The following is a 16,410-nucleotide window of genomic DNA, read 5'->3' as shown; positions in this document are numbered from 1 at the left end:
GGTGAAGACTTCATGAAAAGAATTGGTACCCTTACAAAAGACCCCTGAGAGAGACCCCTTACCCCTTCCATCACGTGAGGACACAGCTAGAAGACACCACCTATGAACCAGAAAGCAGGCACTCACCAGACACGAAATCAGCCTGGATCTTGATCTTGGATTTCCCAGCCTTCAACTGGGAGAAATGAATTTCTGTTGTTTGTAAGCTACCCAATAATATTTCATTAAAACAGCCTGAACTGACTAAGACACTACATAAGCCCCCAGTTTAACTGGTAGACTTGCAGGGCTGTGAGTGCCCAGGAATTAGTATCGGTTGGCCAGTGTTTGATAATCCCACAAAAGGTCTGGGTATTTCCTTTTTGTTACTACACAGTCACCCTAGTAGATGGCTGCAGCTTCCTTTGAGGAAGGCTTGAAAGAAGATATACAGTATACACTTGAGGCTATGATATAGGGCTTTCCTCAAAGAGACCTGATGTCTCCTTCAATCCAAGAGGTTCTCGTACTGTACATGGCTTAGGTCTGGAAACTGAATAAAAGACTGTGACTGTCCATTTCTGAGACTCCAGTCAGTTTTCTTTGCTGTCAGGTCTGGTTTTTACTGTTATAGAGATTAAGGACCATTTTACTAGGTTGTCTAACTATTTCATTCTTCGGGACATTATAATCAATAGGATACTTCCCAAAATTCCTATGGCTCAAAACTATGATTACCACTATGTTACTGCTTTCCTTTTATAATAAATATGCCCCCCACCTTGTCTTCTGTGGTTAAGTACTACTGCTTGCCTCTGATACTCCAGAACTTCCAACATCCCTATTAAATTGCGGAGCCCATCTCAACACTGAAAATTCCCATTATACCTGGCTTACAGAGCACAGCCACAACAGAACTTCTCAAGGATGTACACGGTCTATACACAAGTGTGTTTCTCCACATGTCAGTTATGGGATTTCCTCTGGATTCTCTCAAGGATGTTGTTGAGGGATGGGTGTGTAGATTACACATGATAAATATGCTCCACCATTCCTGTTTCCCTAAGCACTGGAATCTTTTCCTCAACATTATAATATGGAAAGTTCTGGTATCTCAACCTCATTAAATAGACGCTGCTGTTGTGCCCAACTGTCAGTAAACCGACATATTAAATTGTTAGAATGCTTCCACCTGCATGAGCCAACACATTAAATCCAGAACCTCAGGTAAGTACACCCTTATCAATACATTTGGCCCAATCCAGTGTTATATTTCATCTTCCTTAAGCTGCATTCCTATACATGTTCCCTAGGTTGATGGTGATATAAATTAGAAAAATCTGGCAATTCTTTTGGTTTACCACCTGCTTCCTCCTAAGTTAAACTTGATGCTGGCTCTTTGGGGTATGTTGATATCTGACCTAGTTATGGGTATGGTGGATAGAGTTTCCAAGCAAGAGAAGGCTAATCTCTCAGACACAGGAGGACTAACTGCTCCCACTGTCAGAAGAGGCTCAAAATGACTTGACAATTCAAAATTCTTAACCCCATTTAAGCCCAAACAAATGTGTACTCATTCCAAGTTTTAGGGTCATTTTCTTTCCATTTTTTTTAATTTCTACATGAGAGACCTAGCAAGGTTGTAAATTCAACTGTTGTTGTAAAAATTGTAAACTGGCCAATTAAGTCTTTTTTTATTTTTAATAATATCAGCCCTGTGGCTGCAAGAAAAGAGAGATTTTTTTAGGACTGCCATGGAATCATTTTGGCATCCTAATGAGACTTTATGAAGAATGTAAAGACCTGAGTTTGTTATTCTTTCTGTATGTGTTTTATTAAACTCAAGAATCTATCCCACGCCACAGCCCTCGGTCATTACTACTGCTAACAGATGCATCAGGCCCATGCTCCTAAGGCACTTGGTTCAGTAGGAATGTCACCACAATTAACTGCAGGTGACAGTTTAATGAATCATGATACATCTGCATGACATGGGTTACCAGAATTTATTTCACATTAGTGGGGAGCTCAGCACTTCATTCAAGCTCAAGGACAAAACCAAACAAATCCCAAATCCCAACTTCTAAAGTCTTTTCTAGAACCAATTTCTATATCAATCAAGGTCCAGTCAAGAGACAGAAACCACACATGTTATTTGATTAGAGACAATTTTACATTAAAAAATGTTAACTAGGTAAATGAAAGCTTAAAAAGAAACACTTCAAAAGCCCCCCAACCCATAAGGTATCATGGAGGTAGCAACTGCAGGAAGGGCTGAGGGAACAAAGGAAGGAGGCTAGAATTATCAAATCTTAGAAACTTAGAGGAGGAACTCCAACAGCTAAAACTCAGACTTCTGAGGAAGAAATGCTACTCAAGTGATTCTAGGGTCTTTGGGTTCAAAAGAGGATCCCCATAAGCCTGAAATTCAGACCCTTGAAGAGAGAGCACTATCTGGTTAGTGCTATTGGCTCAGTGTGGACATGGGGGCTGGGAGGGGAGTAGGGGAGGGAGAGGTAGGTGGGGAGTGGAATGGGAACACAGTGTTGTGATATAGGCTGTTCTCTAAATTTAGGGAAAAGTGCAAACTGCATTCAACTACTGCTATGGGAAGAACTTGCTACTTCTGGGGTGAAGAATCATTGCTAGACTGATGCTACCAGGAAGCACACGGGAAAAAGCATTTCTTTTCTCCTCCTCCAGCTACCCAGTATCCCTCTAGTGCCACACATGGAAGAGTTTACATAGAGCCAGCCAGCAAAGCAGAAATGTGTTTTGCAAAATATAAGCATCAGCTTCACAAAGTAGAATATAGAAGAGTAGGTTTGCAGCTGAGAGACAATATGTGGCACACCCATTTTAGTAAAGGTATCGCCATCTGCCAAGTTGCCACCTTAGAAGTCTAGTAGTCATTCTCAGAGCCTGTCTCTTCTAACTTGCCATATATAAGCTGCTAAGTATCTCTCAAGTCTGAATCTACTTCCATAACCATCATTATCAGGACATCTGCAATGACATCCTAACTAGTCTTCAGGCTAGATGACTCTTCCCCTCCAATTCATTCTGTAAAAATGCAGATCTGGGCCGGGCACGGTGGCTCACACCTGTAATCCTAGCACTTTGGGCGGCCAAGGCTGGTGGATCACAAGGTCAGGAGTTTGAGACCAGCCTGGCCAACATACAGAAACTCCATCTATACTAAAGATACAAAAATTAGCTGGGCATGGTGGCGGACGCTTATAATCCCAGCTACTTTGGAGGCTGAGGCAGGAGAATCACTTGAACTCCAGAGGTGGAGGTTGCAGTGAGCCAAGATCATGCCACTGCACTCCAGCCTAGGCAACAGGGTGAGACTCCATCTCAAAAAAAAAAAAAATTATAGATCTGGTTATTAGAATAAAATCTATCTCCTGCTTTATTTCACAATACTCTTAATTTGGCTCTCCCTTCTCTATGCTTGTTGTTCTTTTACTTTGTCAAACACATCTTCTCATTCTTGGACCTTTGCATCTGTTCATCACTTGGCTTATGGACTAACCTCCCATTCCTACAAACTCCAACTTCCTCCTCTGGCTAACTCCTTTCAAGTAAAGTACATAATCTTCAGTGAGGTCTTCCTGAGCCCCAGATATCATTCCTACATGCTCCTTTAGAGGCATAATAACTTGAGTTACTAATTAAAATGTTATTTTCCTCCCATCTGCCTATTGCCTTACCCTCACCATTCACATTCAAGCCATAATGCATAGGCTGCTGTTTATCCCAGATGGTTGCTATTGGAATGTACTCAGATGTATGATGCAGGTTCTTAGATTCTGTACTTAAAATTTAATAAATATTTAATAAATATTTTAGAATCTTTTTTCTGCTGCCTATTCATTCTAAACTAGATAAACAATTTTGAAACCCCTACTCTCGCAGTCTTCCCCAACTTAGTTGATGGACATGCTATCCTTCCAGTTGCTTAGAATAAAAACCTTTAATTCCTTTCTTTCTCTCACAGGCCACATCTAACCCTCAGCAACTCATATCAGTGCTATCTTGAAAATAGATCTATATTCCAACATTTATTACTTCCTGTACTCATGCCTTAGTCCAAGCCACCATCTGTTCTTGCTGAAATATTGTAATTGTCTCATCATTGGTTTCCCTGCTTCTATCTTGGACTCATCTTTTCCCATCAATCCTTTCTGCACACAGCACTCAGAATGATCTTTTAAAAGATAAGTCAGACATCACTTCTCTGCTCAAAAACATTCAATCACTTCTGTCCTTCCTCTGAATAAAATTCAATGCCTTACATTGGCTATAAGACCTTATATAATCTGGCCTCTTGTTACTTTTGTGATATGATCCTCTACTCCTCTTCACACCACTTCACTCCACTCCACTGGTTGGTGCTGTTCACTAATGGGGGTGGTAGGGGAGGTGGCAGGGGTGGTGTGGTAATGAGGCTAATTCTGCAAATTCAAGAAGAACTGCAAACTCCATTCAGCTACTGCTATGGGAAGACCTTGCTGCTGCTGGGGTGAAGAAATAATTGTTGGAGTAATGCTACCAGGAATCAAACAAGAAGAATTTTCCACCTCCTCCTCTAGCCTCCTTACTGTTCTTAGACTACTTCAACCACACTTTACTTCAGGACTTTTGCATTTATTATTATACTGCCTGCCTGAAACACCCTTTGCACTTATTATTATACTGCCTGCCTGAAACACTCTTTCTACAGATGGTTCACTTCCTCACTTAATTCAGGTCTTAACTCAAATGTCTCCTTATCAAAGTGGTCTTCTCAAAACTGAAAAAAGAAATGAATGAAGAACTAAATAAATGAAGAGCTATACTATGTTCATAGATAGAAACACTCAATATTGTTAGGATATTAATTCTCTCCAAATTTATCTACAGTTTTAATGTAATTCCTATCAAAATTCCAGCAAGATTTTTTATAGATAATGACAAGATGAGTCTAAAATGTATATGAAAAGACAAAGAAAACAGAATGATCAAAAAATTATAAATAAGAAGAAAAAACTTGTAGAACCCACACTACCCAATTTCATGGGTCACTATAAAGCTACAGTAATTAAGACTGTGGTACTAGCATAAGGATACGCATATAGATAAGTGGAGTGGAATAGCGAGCCCAGAAATAAATACACAAATATGGTTGCCTGATTTTTGACAAAGGCACACCATTTCAATGGAAAAAGAATAGTCATTTACATAAACAGTGATGGAATAATTGAATGTTCATATGCCAAAAAGGAACCTCAGCATATACTTCACAGCTTATATAAAAATTAACTAAAAATAGATCATAGGTCTAAATGTAAAACCCAAAACCATAAAACTTCTAGAAGAAAACAGGAGAAAATCTCTATGAATTTGATGATGAATTTTGTGTTTTTTCATTAAAAAACATGCTGATATGAGTTGGCTGTGTCCCCACCCAAATCTCCTCTTGAACTGTAGTTCCCATAAGCCCTACATGTTGTGGGAGAGACCCAATGGGAAGTAATGGAATCATGGAGGTGGTTACTTCCATGCTGCTCCCATGATAGTAAGTTCTCACAAGATGTATAAGGGGCTTTCCCCCTTTTGTTTGGCACTTCTCCTTGCTGCTGCCATGTGAAGAAGGATGTATTTGCTTCCGCCATGATTGTAAGGTTCCTGAAGCTTACCCAGCCTGTGTGGAACTGTGAGTCAATTAAACCTCTTTTCTTTATAAATTATGCAGTCTTGGGTGTGTCTTTATTAGCAGTGTGAGAACAGACTAATACAGTAAATTGGTACCACAGAGAGTAGAGCACTGCTGTAAAAATATCCAAAAATGTTGAAGTGACTTTGAAACTGGGTAACAAACAGAGGTTGGAACAGTTTGGTGGGCTCAGAAGAAGACAGGAGAATGTCATAAAGTTTGGAACTTCCTAGAGACTTGTTGAATGGCTTTGACCAAAATGATGATAGTGATATGGACAATGGTCCAGGCTGAGGTGGTCTCAGATGGAGGTGGAGAACTTGTTGGGAACTGTAGTAAAGGTCATTCTTGCTATGCAAAGAGACTGACAACATTTTGCCCCGACCCAGAGATCTGTGGAACTTTGAACTTGAGAGAGGTGATTTAGGGTATCTGGTGAAAGAAATTTCTAAGCAACAAAGCATTCAAGAGGAAGCAGAGCATAAAAGGTTGGAAAATTTGCAGCCTGCCAGTGCTATAGAAAAGAAAACCCCATTTTCTGGGGAGAAATTCAAGCTGGCTGCAGAAATTTGCATAAGTAACAAGGAGTCAAATGTTAATCACCAAGACAATGGGCAAGACGAGAGGTTCTTCTATGTCAGAGACATTCATAGCAGTGCCCCCCACCCCCACCATTACAGGCCCAGAGCCTAGGAGGGAAAAATGGTTTCATGGGCTAGGCCCAGGGCATCCCTACTGTGTACAGCCTTGGGATATGGTGCCCTGCATCCCAGATGCTTCAGCACCAGCCTTGGCTAAAAGAGGCCAATGTACAACTCAGGCCATTGCTTCAGAGCGTGCAAGCCCCAAGCCTTAGCAGCTTACACATGGTATTGGGCCTGTGGGTGTGCGGAAGTCAAGAATTGAGGTTTGGGAACTTCTGCCTAAATTTCAGAGGAGGTGTGGAAAGGCCTGAATGTCCAGGTAGAAGTCTGCTGCACAGGGGAGCCTTCATAGAGAACCTCTGCTAGGGCAGTGCACAAGGGAAAGGTGGGGTTGGAGCCCCCACAGACAGTCCCCACCAGGGCACTGCCTAGTGGAGCTGTGTGAAGAGGGCCACTGTCTCCAGACCCCAGAATGGTAGATCCACTGACAGCTTGCACTGTGCACCTGGAAAAGCCACAGGCACTCCATGCCAGCCTGTGAAAGCAGCCAGGAGGGGGGCTATACCCTGCAAGGCCACAAGGGTGGAGGTGCCCAAGGCCATGGGAGCCCACCTCTTGCATCAGCGTGACCTGGATGTGAAACATGGAGTCAAAGGAGATTACTTTGGAACTTTACAGTTTAATGACTACCCAGTTGGATTTCAGACTTGAATAAGATCTGTGGCCCCTTTGTTTTGGCCAATTTTTCCCATTTGGAATGGGTGTACTTATCCAATGCCTGTATCCCCCATTGTATCTAGAACTAACTAACTTGCTTTTGATTTTACAGGCTCACAGGTGGAAGGGGCTTGCCTTGGGCTTGGACTTTTGAGTTAATGCTGGAATGAGTTAAGACTTTGGGGAACTGTTGGAAGGTTATGATTGTGTTTTGAATTGTGAGGACATAAGATTTGGGAGGAGCCAGGGGCAGAATGATAAGGTTTGGCTGTGTCCCCACCCAAATCTCATCTTTAACTGTAGTTCCCATAATCCCCATGTGTCATGGGAGGGACCTGGTGGGAGGTAATGGAATCATAGGAGTGGTTACCTCCATACTGCTCTCATGATAGTGAGTGAGTTGTCATGAAATTCTGATGGTCTTATAAGGGGCTATTTTTTCTTTTTTTTTTTTGAGATGGAGTCTCACGCTGTCTCCCAGACTGGAGTACAGTGGCATAATCTCAGCTCATTGCAATCTCTGCCTTCTGGGTTCACACCATTCTCCTGCCTCAGCCTCCTGAGTAGCTGGGACTACAGGTGCCCACCACCATGCCCAGCTAATTTTTTATATTTTTAGTAGAGACGGGGTTTCACCATGTTAGCCAGGATGGTCTCGATCTCCTGACCTCGTGATCTGCCCACCTCGGCCTCCCAAAGTGCGGGATTACAGGCATGAGCCACCACACCTGGCCTATTTTTCCTTTTAATTGGCCCTTCTACTTGCTGCTGCCACGAGAAGAAGGATGTGTTTGCTTCCCTTTCCACCATGAATGTAAGTTTCCTGAGGCTTTGCCAGCCCTGCAGAACTGTGAGTCAATTAAATCTCCTTCCTTTATAAATTACCCAGTCTTGGGTATGTCTTTATGAGCAGCATGAGAATGGACCAATACAAGCATTATACTTTATGCTTCTAAAAGTTTGACATCTTTAGATACCTCATATTAGTGGAATCATGCAATGATTGTCCTTCTGTGACTGGCTTCTTTCACTTATCATAATATCCTCAAGTTTCATCCAAGGTGTAGCATATGACATGATTTCCTTCTTTTTAAAGACTGAATAATATTCCATTATAAATATATACCACATTCTCTTAATTCATTCATCCATTGATGGACACCCAGATTGTTTCTACCTCTTGACTGTTGTAAAATGCTGCCTATGAACATTGAAGTGCAAATGTCTTTTCAAGTTCTTATGTTTAATTCTTTTGGATATATACCTAACAGTAAAATTATGAGATCATATGGTAGCTCTAATTTTTAATTTTTTGAGGAACTTTTATGCCATTTTCTATAGTGGCTGCACCATTTTGTATTACCACAAACTGCACAAGAATACCAAAGTTTCCATGTCCTTGCCAACATTTGTTATTTTCTATTTTTTTTTTTTTTGAGACAGAATCTCACTCTGTCACCCAGGCTGGAGTGCAGTGGTGCGATCTCAGCTCACTGCAACATCCTCCTGTAAGGTTCAAGTGATTCTCCTGCCTCATCCTCCCGAGTAGCTAGGACTACAGGTGTGTGCCACCACGCCTGGCTAAGTTTTTGTATTTTCAGTAGAGATGGGGTTTTACCATGTTAGCCAGGATAGTCTTGATTTCCTGACCTCGTGATCCACCTGCCTCAGCCTCCCAAAGTGCTGGGATTACAGGCGTGAGCCGCCACGCCTGGCCTATTTTCTATTTTGTTGCTAATGGCCATCCTAACAGGTGTGAGGTGATATCTCCTTGCAGAGGAATCAATTTGCATTTCCCTGATGATTTGTGAGATTGAGCATCTTTTTATATACCTGTTGGCAATTTGTATGTCTTATATGGAGGAATGTCTATTCAAGTCCTTTGCCCATTTATAAAATTGGGTTATCTAGGATTTGTTTGTTTTTGCTTTTGAGTCATAGAAATTCCTTTTTTTAAATATTAACCCCTATCAGATATATGAAATGCAAATATTTCTTCCCATTCTGTATTTTTTCTTTCCATTGTGTTGATTATTCTATTTGCTACACAGAAGTTTTTAAAGTGTTATTGGTCTATTTGTGCTTTTGTTGCCTGTATTTTTGGTGTCAGATCCAAGAAATTATTGCCAAGACCAATGTCATGGAGATTTTCCCCTATGCTTCTTTTAGTGTTGTTCAAGTACTGTTTCGTTATTGGTCTTCTATATGGATGTCCTATCCACTAAATTTAAAGTGGATAATCAAATTATCCTACTATGATTGTGTTGCTGTCTATTTCTCTCTTCAATTCTGTCAATGTTTGAGTCTGATATTTGGGTGTTCTGATCTTTGGCACATATGTATTTATCATTGTATATATCTTTATGAATTGACCATTGTATCATTATATAACATCCTTTGTCTCCTGTGACTTTTTAAACTTAGTGTCTCTTCTTTTCTATATAAGTATGACTATCTCTGCTCTTTTTTGTGACCTTTTGCATGAAATATCTTTTTCCATCTTTGTTACTTTCAGCCTGTATGTGTCCTTAACTCTAACATGAGTTTCTTGTAGACAGCATATAGTTGACTTGTTTTTTAAATCCATTCAGTGCTACTCTGTTTTTTGATTGGGAAGTTTAATCCATTTACATTAAAAGTAATTACTGGCCGAGTGCTGTTCCCAGCACTTTGGGAGGTGGAGGTGGGTGTATCACCTGAGGTCAGGAGTTTGAGACCAGCCTTGCCAACATGGTGAAACCCTGTCTCTACTAAAAATACAAAAATTTTTGGCATGGTGGTGGACACCTGTAATCCAGCTACCTGGGATGTGAGGCAGGAGAATGTCTTGAACCTGAGAGGCGGAGATTGCAGGGCACCGTGACTGTGCCATTGCACTCTAGCATGGGCGACAGGAGCAAAACTCTATCCCCCCCACCAAAAAAAAGTAATTACTGACATGGAAGAACTTATTATTGCCATTTTGTTAATTGTGTTCTGTCTGTCCTATAACTTTTTTGTCCCTCTTTTCCTCTCTTATTGTCTTCCTTTGTGTTTCAATGATTTTTTTTAGTGACATGTTGTGACTCTTTTCTCATTTTCTTTTGTGTATTTTCTATAGGTATTTTCTTTGTGGCTACCATGGAGCTTACATAAAAAATCTTATAACAATGTATCTTAAGTTGCTAACAGTTTAACTTCAATTGCATACAAAATCTCTACTCTTTTAATCCCCTCACACACTTTATGTTATTAATGTCACAAATTACATATTTTTATAATATGTAACATTAGCATATTTTATAGTCACAGTTATTTTTATACTTTTGTCTTGTAACTTCTATACCAAAATTAAAAGTATGTTATGCACTACCATTTCAGTATTACAGTATTCTATATTTATAAGTGAGTTTTCTACTTTCATATGTTTTCATGTTGCTGTTCAGCATTCTTCTTTTCAACTTAAAGAATTCCCTTTAGCACTTTTTGTAAAGCGATGAATTCCTTCAGCTTCTGTTTACCTGGGAAAGTTTCTATTTCTCCTTTTTTCTTGTTGTTGTTGTTCGTTTTAGTTAGAAATGGGTTTCACTATGTCACCGAGGCTGAAATGCAGTGGCTCTGCGGTGGCTATTCACAGGTGATATCATAGTGCACTACTCAGCCTCAAACTCTTGGGCTCAAATGATTCTCCCAACTCAGCCTCCTGAATGGCTGAGGCTACAGGTGCACAACACTGTCCCCAGCTCTGTTAATTTCTGAAGGACAGTTTTGTGTGTTACACTGTTCTTGGCTGACAATTTTTTTTTCTTTCAGCACTTTGAATATTCGTCCCACCTCCTTCTGGCTTGCAATGTTTCTGCTGAGAAATTCACACATAGCCTAATAAATGATGAGTAGCTTTTCTCTTGCTGTCTTCAAAATTCTTATTTTTTTTTTGCCATTTGACATTTGATTATAATATATATTGGTATTGATAAAAGAAAAACTTCATCCAAATTAAATTTAAAGGAGTTTAATTGAGCAATGAATGATTCACACATTGGGCAGCCCCCAGAATCACAGCAGATTCACAGAGACTTCAGTGCAGCCACACGGTGGAAGAAGATTTATAGACAAAAAAAAAAAAGGAAATGATATATAGAAATCAGCAGTGAGGTACAGAAACAGCTGGATTGGTTACAGGTTGGTGTTTGCCTTATTTGAACACAGTTTGAACAATTATCAGTTTATGAGTGGTTACATTGTGGCCGCTGGGATTGGCCAAGACTCAGTTATTGTTACAGGCACATACTCCTAAGTTAGGTTTTAAATCTTGTTTAACTATTAAGCTATGTTACGATTCATCCACAGGGACTCACATATAGAAGTATGGAGTCCTTCTCAGGCCATATTTAGTTTGCTTTAACAGCGTACACTTCTTTGGAATCATCTAGTTGTAGTGTGTTGTGCTTGCTGAATCTGGATGTTCATTTCATTTTCCAGATTTGTGAAATTTTTGGCCTTTGTTTCTGCAAATAAACTTTCTGCCTCTCTCTCTCTCTGTCTTCTCTTCTCCCATATGCATAAGTTGGCCCACTTGCTGTTGTCACATTAGTCCCTTAGATTTTCTTAACCCATCCTACTTTGTTGTTGTTGTTGTTGCTCTGGATGGAAAATTTCAAATGACTTGTCTTTGTCTTTGCTGATTCTTTCTTCTGCTTGATTAAGTTGACAGTTGAATCTCTCTAGTGAATTGTTCAATTCAGTTATTGTATTCATTAGCTCCAAAATTTCTGTTTGGTTCCTTTCAATATTTTCTATCTCTGTTGATATTTTCATCTTGTTGATGAATCATTTTCCTGAGCTTGTTGAACACCTTTACGACAGTTATTTTGAGTTTTTTAGGCAATTACACTCTTTAGGGTTAATTTAGGAGATATTTTGGTCCTTTAATTGGACCATGTTTCCCTGTTGCTTTGTGTGTTATAACTTTGTGCTGACATTTATACACTGAAAAAAACAACCACCACCCCTTCCAGTCTTTGTGGACTGTCTTCATACAGAGAAAGACCTTTATCAAGCAGCCCAGCTAAAGACTGTGAGGGTTTCTCAAACCTTTTCTGTGGATGCATTTTCTCTGGAGTTGTGCATATAAGTTCCCAAATAGAAGGATTTACTGGTTTCTTTTTTTTCAGGAGCCCTGATCTCTTGCTCTCTTTGGTGTCTGTCTGCAGTGCTGTTGGTTCTCTAGAGTTTATGCAAGCCACTCAGCTCTTTGTTTTTCTCAGTGCCCCCTAGGCTTCTAGAGTATGTTGAATCCTATCAGCAATTCAAGTCAGGTAAGGCAGGAACCAGTTCTTTGGGCAGCTCCCTGAAAAGCCAGAGCGTTGGATGCATACTCCACTGTTTCCTTCTATCTTTAAAGGAGAGGTTGCTGAGTTGTATGACTTTTGTCTGCTGTTTCACAAATCCTCTGGAGCAGCAACAAACTGTCTAGCTATCTTTTGTTGTCAGTGACCCTGACAACAAAGTATCTATAACATACTACATTTTGTCCATGCTCTGAGGCAGGAGAGACAGAAATCAGTCCCCTGAAAAGCCAGAACATTGAATACAAGTTCCAAGTCTTTCCCTTCCGAGGGAGAAGCTGGGAGTTGAGGGTTTTCTTCCACTTGTTCTGCACTGAGCCAACAGGAGGAATTATGATGAATAAGTGCATGCTACTTCACACTGTCACCTTTAGTGGTCCCCATCCTCACAGACTTTCCTATTAGCACCTAGATTTAGGCAAGACAGAAACCAGTCCCTTCAGCAACCACCCCCAAAAATCAAATGTTTAATGTATGCTTCAATCTTCACCTTCTCTCTACAGGGAGAAGGCAGAAGCTAGGAATTTTATCCTGATCCTACCACACTGATCCAGGGAGAGGACTATGGTCAGCGAGTGGCACAAATTTTCACATTGGCTTTGATGCAGCTGGTTTCATGCTCTTCAGGAGTGCAGGGGCATCTTAAGGGGTTTCTTGATTTCTCATAAAGGAAATTGATCCATGCATTGTTGCTGCAAGTTGGTGTCTTTGTCAGGCCAGGGAAGCTCTCTGGCTTCCTATTGTGCCATGTTGCTGACACCATCCTCTTGTGATGAGTTTTAAGATACAACACCAAAATCACATTCCATAAAATTAAAAAACTGATAAGTTGGACTTTATCAAAATTAAAAACTTTTGTTTTGCCAAAGACGATGCTAAGAGAATGATAAGGCAAGCCACAGACAAAGGGAAAATACTTGTAAATTACATATTGTATAAGACTCCTATCCAGAATGTAGGAGCTCTTACAACTCATTTATAAGAAACAAATAAGCAATTAAAAATGGGAAACATCTGGACACTTTGACAAGAAGATATATAGTTAGCAAATAGATATGTGAAAAGATGCTTGACATCATTTTTCTTTAGGAAAATGTAAATTAAAACCACAATGGAATACCACTACACACCTATTACAATATGTGTCCACAAATACTTGATATTTCTTCCTTCAGGAGGTAGAGCTTATTTCTCCTACCCTTGGATGCATGCTGACCTTTAGTGACTCTAGCAAATATTCTGACAAATAAGAGTGAGGAAAAGGAAAAATAATAGCTTTACAATAGAAAAACCTGGAAGACACTACCTTAACCAAGTGTTCAAGTTTAATATCACCGGTAAAGTTGTGTTGTTGACATGTACTAATGGACATGATGTGATGAGAAGAACACTTCACTTCTATAGTATTGTTCCCCAGAACTCATAACCCCAGTCTAACCATAAGAAAATGTCAGATAGACCTTCTACAAAATATTTGGCCAATATTCTTCAAAACTCTCAAGGTCATAAAAATAAGAAAGGACTAAACAATTACCACAGATTGGAAAATGGTTTGGAGACATGATGATTAAATTCAGTGGGATATCCAAATGGATCCTGGAACAGAAAAAGGACATTGTAGAAAAAATGTTGTGATTCAAATAAAATTTTAGGGTTTTTTTCTTTTTCTTTTTTTTTCTTTTTTTTTTTTTTTTAGTGCTCTTCCTTGGCCAGTCTATCTAAAATGTCATACTTCCTGGACTTCCTGTCCTCTAAACTTGTCTTATTTTTCTTTTTAGCTTTGCCACTTCTTGACTGTGTTATATTTGTTTATTGTTTGTCTTCTCTCAATAAAATATCAGCTCTATGAGAAGGAGTGGATCCAAGTTTTATGATTCACAAACAAGAAGATTTTGTGAGCCCTATATAAGAAAAATAATGTTAAATGAGGTACAAAATATATGTCTAATTAAAATAAGAAAATAAATCAGAACAAAGACTTTTTAAAAATCTAGGTAGCAAAAAAAATACAATATTTTTATTAATTCAGCACCTGTTATTCTTCTCTATTTTTTTCTGTTTGGGGCTATATATTCATTTGACTGTCTCTGTATGTGAAAATAATTTTGCAATATATTTCTGATAAAGATAATAGAAAAATAATTCAGTCTTTCTTCTAGCACTTGGACAGTTTTTGTTTTGTTTTGTTTTGTTTTTGAGACTGAGTCTCACTCTGTTGCCCAGGCTGGAGTGCAGTGCATGATCTCAGCTCACTGCAACCTCTACCTCCTGGGTTCAAGCGATTCTCATGCCTCAACTTCTCGAGTAGCTGAGACTACAGGCATGAGCCACCATGCTGGGCTAATTTTTTTTTTCTTTTTTTGTATTTTTAGTAGAGACGGGGTTTCACCATGTTGCCCAGGTTGGGCTGAAACTCCTGACCTCAGGTGATCCACTAACGTAGGCCTTCCAAAGTGCCAGGATTACAGGCATGATGGAACTTACAAAACATGCATCCTAACACCCAGACAATATTGCTACAAATCTGTGCCCTACAAACACAGGAATTCTGATGAATTCTATTTTGTACAATTCCCATTAAGAAATGTATAGTGCATTTATAACTATAATTTATTGAGTATATTGCCAACAAGAGAGAAGTTTTTTGAGTAAGAATTAATGTAACTCAAATTCTCTCTAATAATTATATTTGTCTAATGACTGGAAGAGTGTTTCACAACTAGCTTCCGACTCAAATCTTGCTTCAATCTTGCCTCTCCTACTCTGGTTACAGACTTTTAGAACTTGTTTCTGTAGGACAATTTTATTTCATGGTATATTTTTTGGGTCTGTACTGTTGTGTCACACAGTTGGTAAATTAGCACAATAGGCAGTGGTAGTATCCTGGGATGCCATCCCTACATTAGAACAACTAAATAACTTCATACAGAAGTAACTGCATACCACCTATGTACATCCTATTAGGCCTAGATTAAATCTATTCCTAACCCAACTTCTCCCTAGATGGAGTCCAAAAATATCTTCTGCCACTCAAATATTACCTGATATAAAAAGAAGTGTAATGGTGAAAAAATTGGAGTGGAGACAGCATTGTTAACAAATTGCAACTAAAATATCTTCTGCAGATTTCATAATTTTTAAAAAATATATAAATGAGTTGAATATGTTGCTAGGGCCCCTCTTGGGGCCTAAGAAAAATCTCATGTAAGTGAAGAGCCCTGAAGCTTAAAGTTCGTTAGTTTTTCATCCATGTCCTTAAGAGTAGAAGACTTTGTTTTTGGTTACGTCTATATTCTCAGTACTTAGAATAGTGCCTTACATGAAGTAGGTATACAATAAACATATTTTAAATGAATAAATAACAAAGGAGTGGGAGGAGGAAGGAAGGAAGTAAAGGAAGAAGGAAGGGAGGTAAGGGAGGAAGGGAAAGAGGAAGGGAAGATGTGGAATAGTACTTTGCATAATTTGTGTTTTGGAAGCATAACATGGTTTTCCTACACTTGGCGGAAAATACACTTATTTCCAAGGAAGAACATTACACTGGGACACATGAGGTAGTCTAGGACCCTAAGCTGTACCACATTTTAAGAGAACAAATCAATACAAGGAGGTAATGGATGAGCCTACTTTGGACTCAGAAGAAGGAAGAACTATGATATGGCCCGGGAGAGTGGAGTACTGGGTAGAAGAAATTTGGATAGAGTCAAAAGAAGAAACTAAAGTTATGATTAAAGGTTTATGTACATACATAAATCCAGGAAAGCACCTCTAAGAAATGTTGGGGTTCCTGAAGTCTTCTCCTGGTGACTCTGGAAAGGCAAGTGTTATTGATAAATCCCATAGCTCTGTGTCTACATTGGCTCATCAATTCTACTTAGGGTTGATATTCAGTAGCAACATACCAGTATGGCCACCCTGTAGTTGGAATATTTAAATATTTCCATAAGAACTAGGGAAGAGTAATTTCCCCAGCTCCTTCAAGACTTGACCTACTGCCATGGTCACCCTAGCCCCTAATCTGGAATTCCCTAGATCCCCAGCA

The sequence above is a fragment of the Symphalangus syndactylus genome, chromosome 19, assembly GCF_028878055.3.
Source record: "Symphalangus syndactylus isolate Jambi chromosome 19, NHGRI_mSymSyn1-v2.1_pri, whole genome shotgun sequence".
In the NCBI taxonomy this organism is placed as follows: Eukaryota; Metazoa; Chordata; class Mammalia; order Primates; family Hylobatidae; genus Symphalangus; species Symphalangus syndactylus.
The sequence above is the reverse complement of the archived record's forward strand: the minus strand, read 5'-3'. Positions refer to the sequence as shown.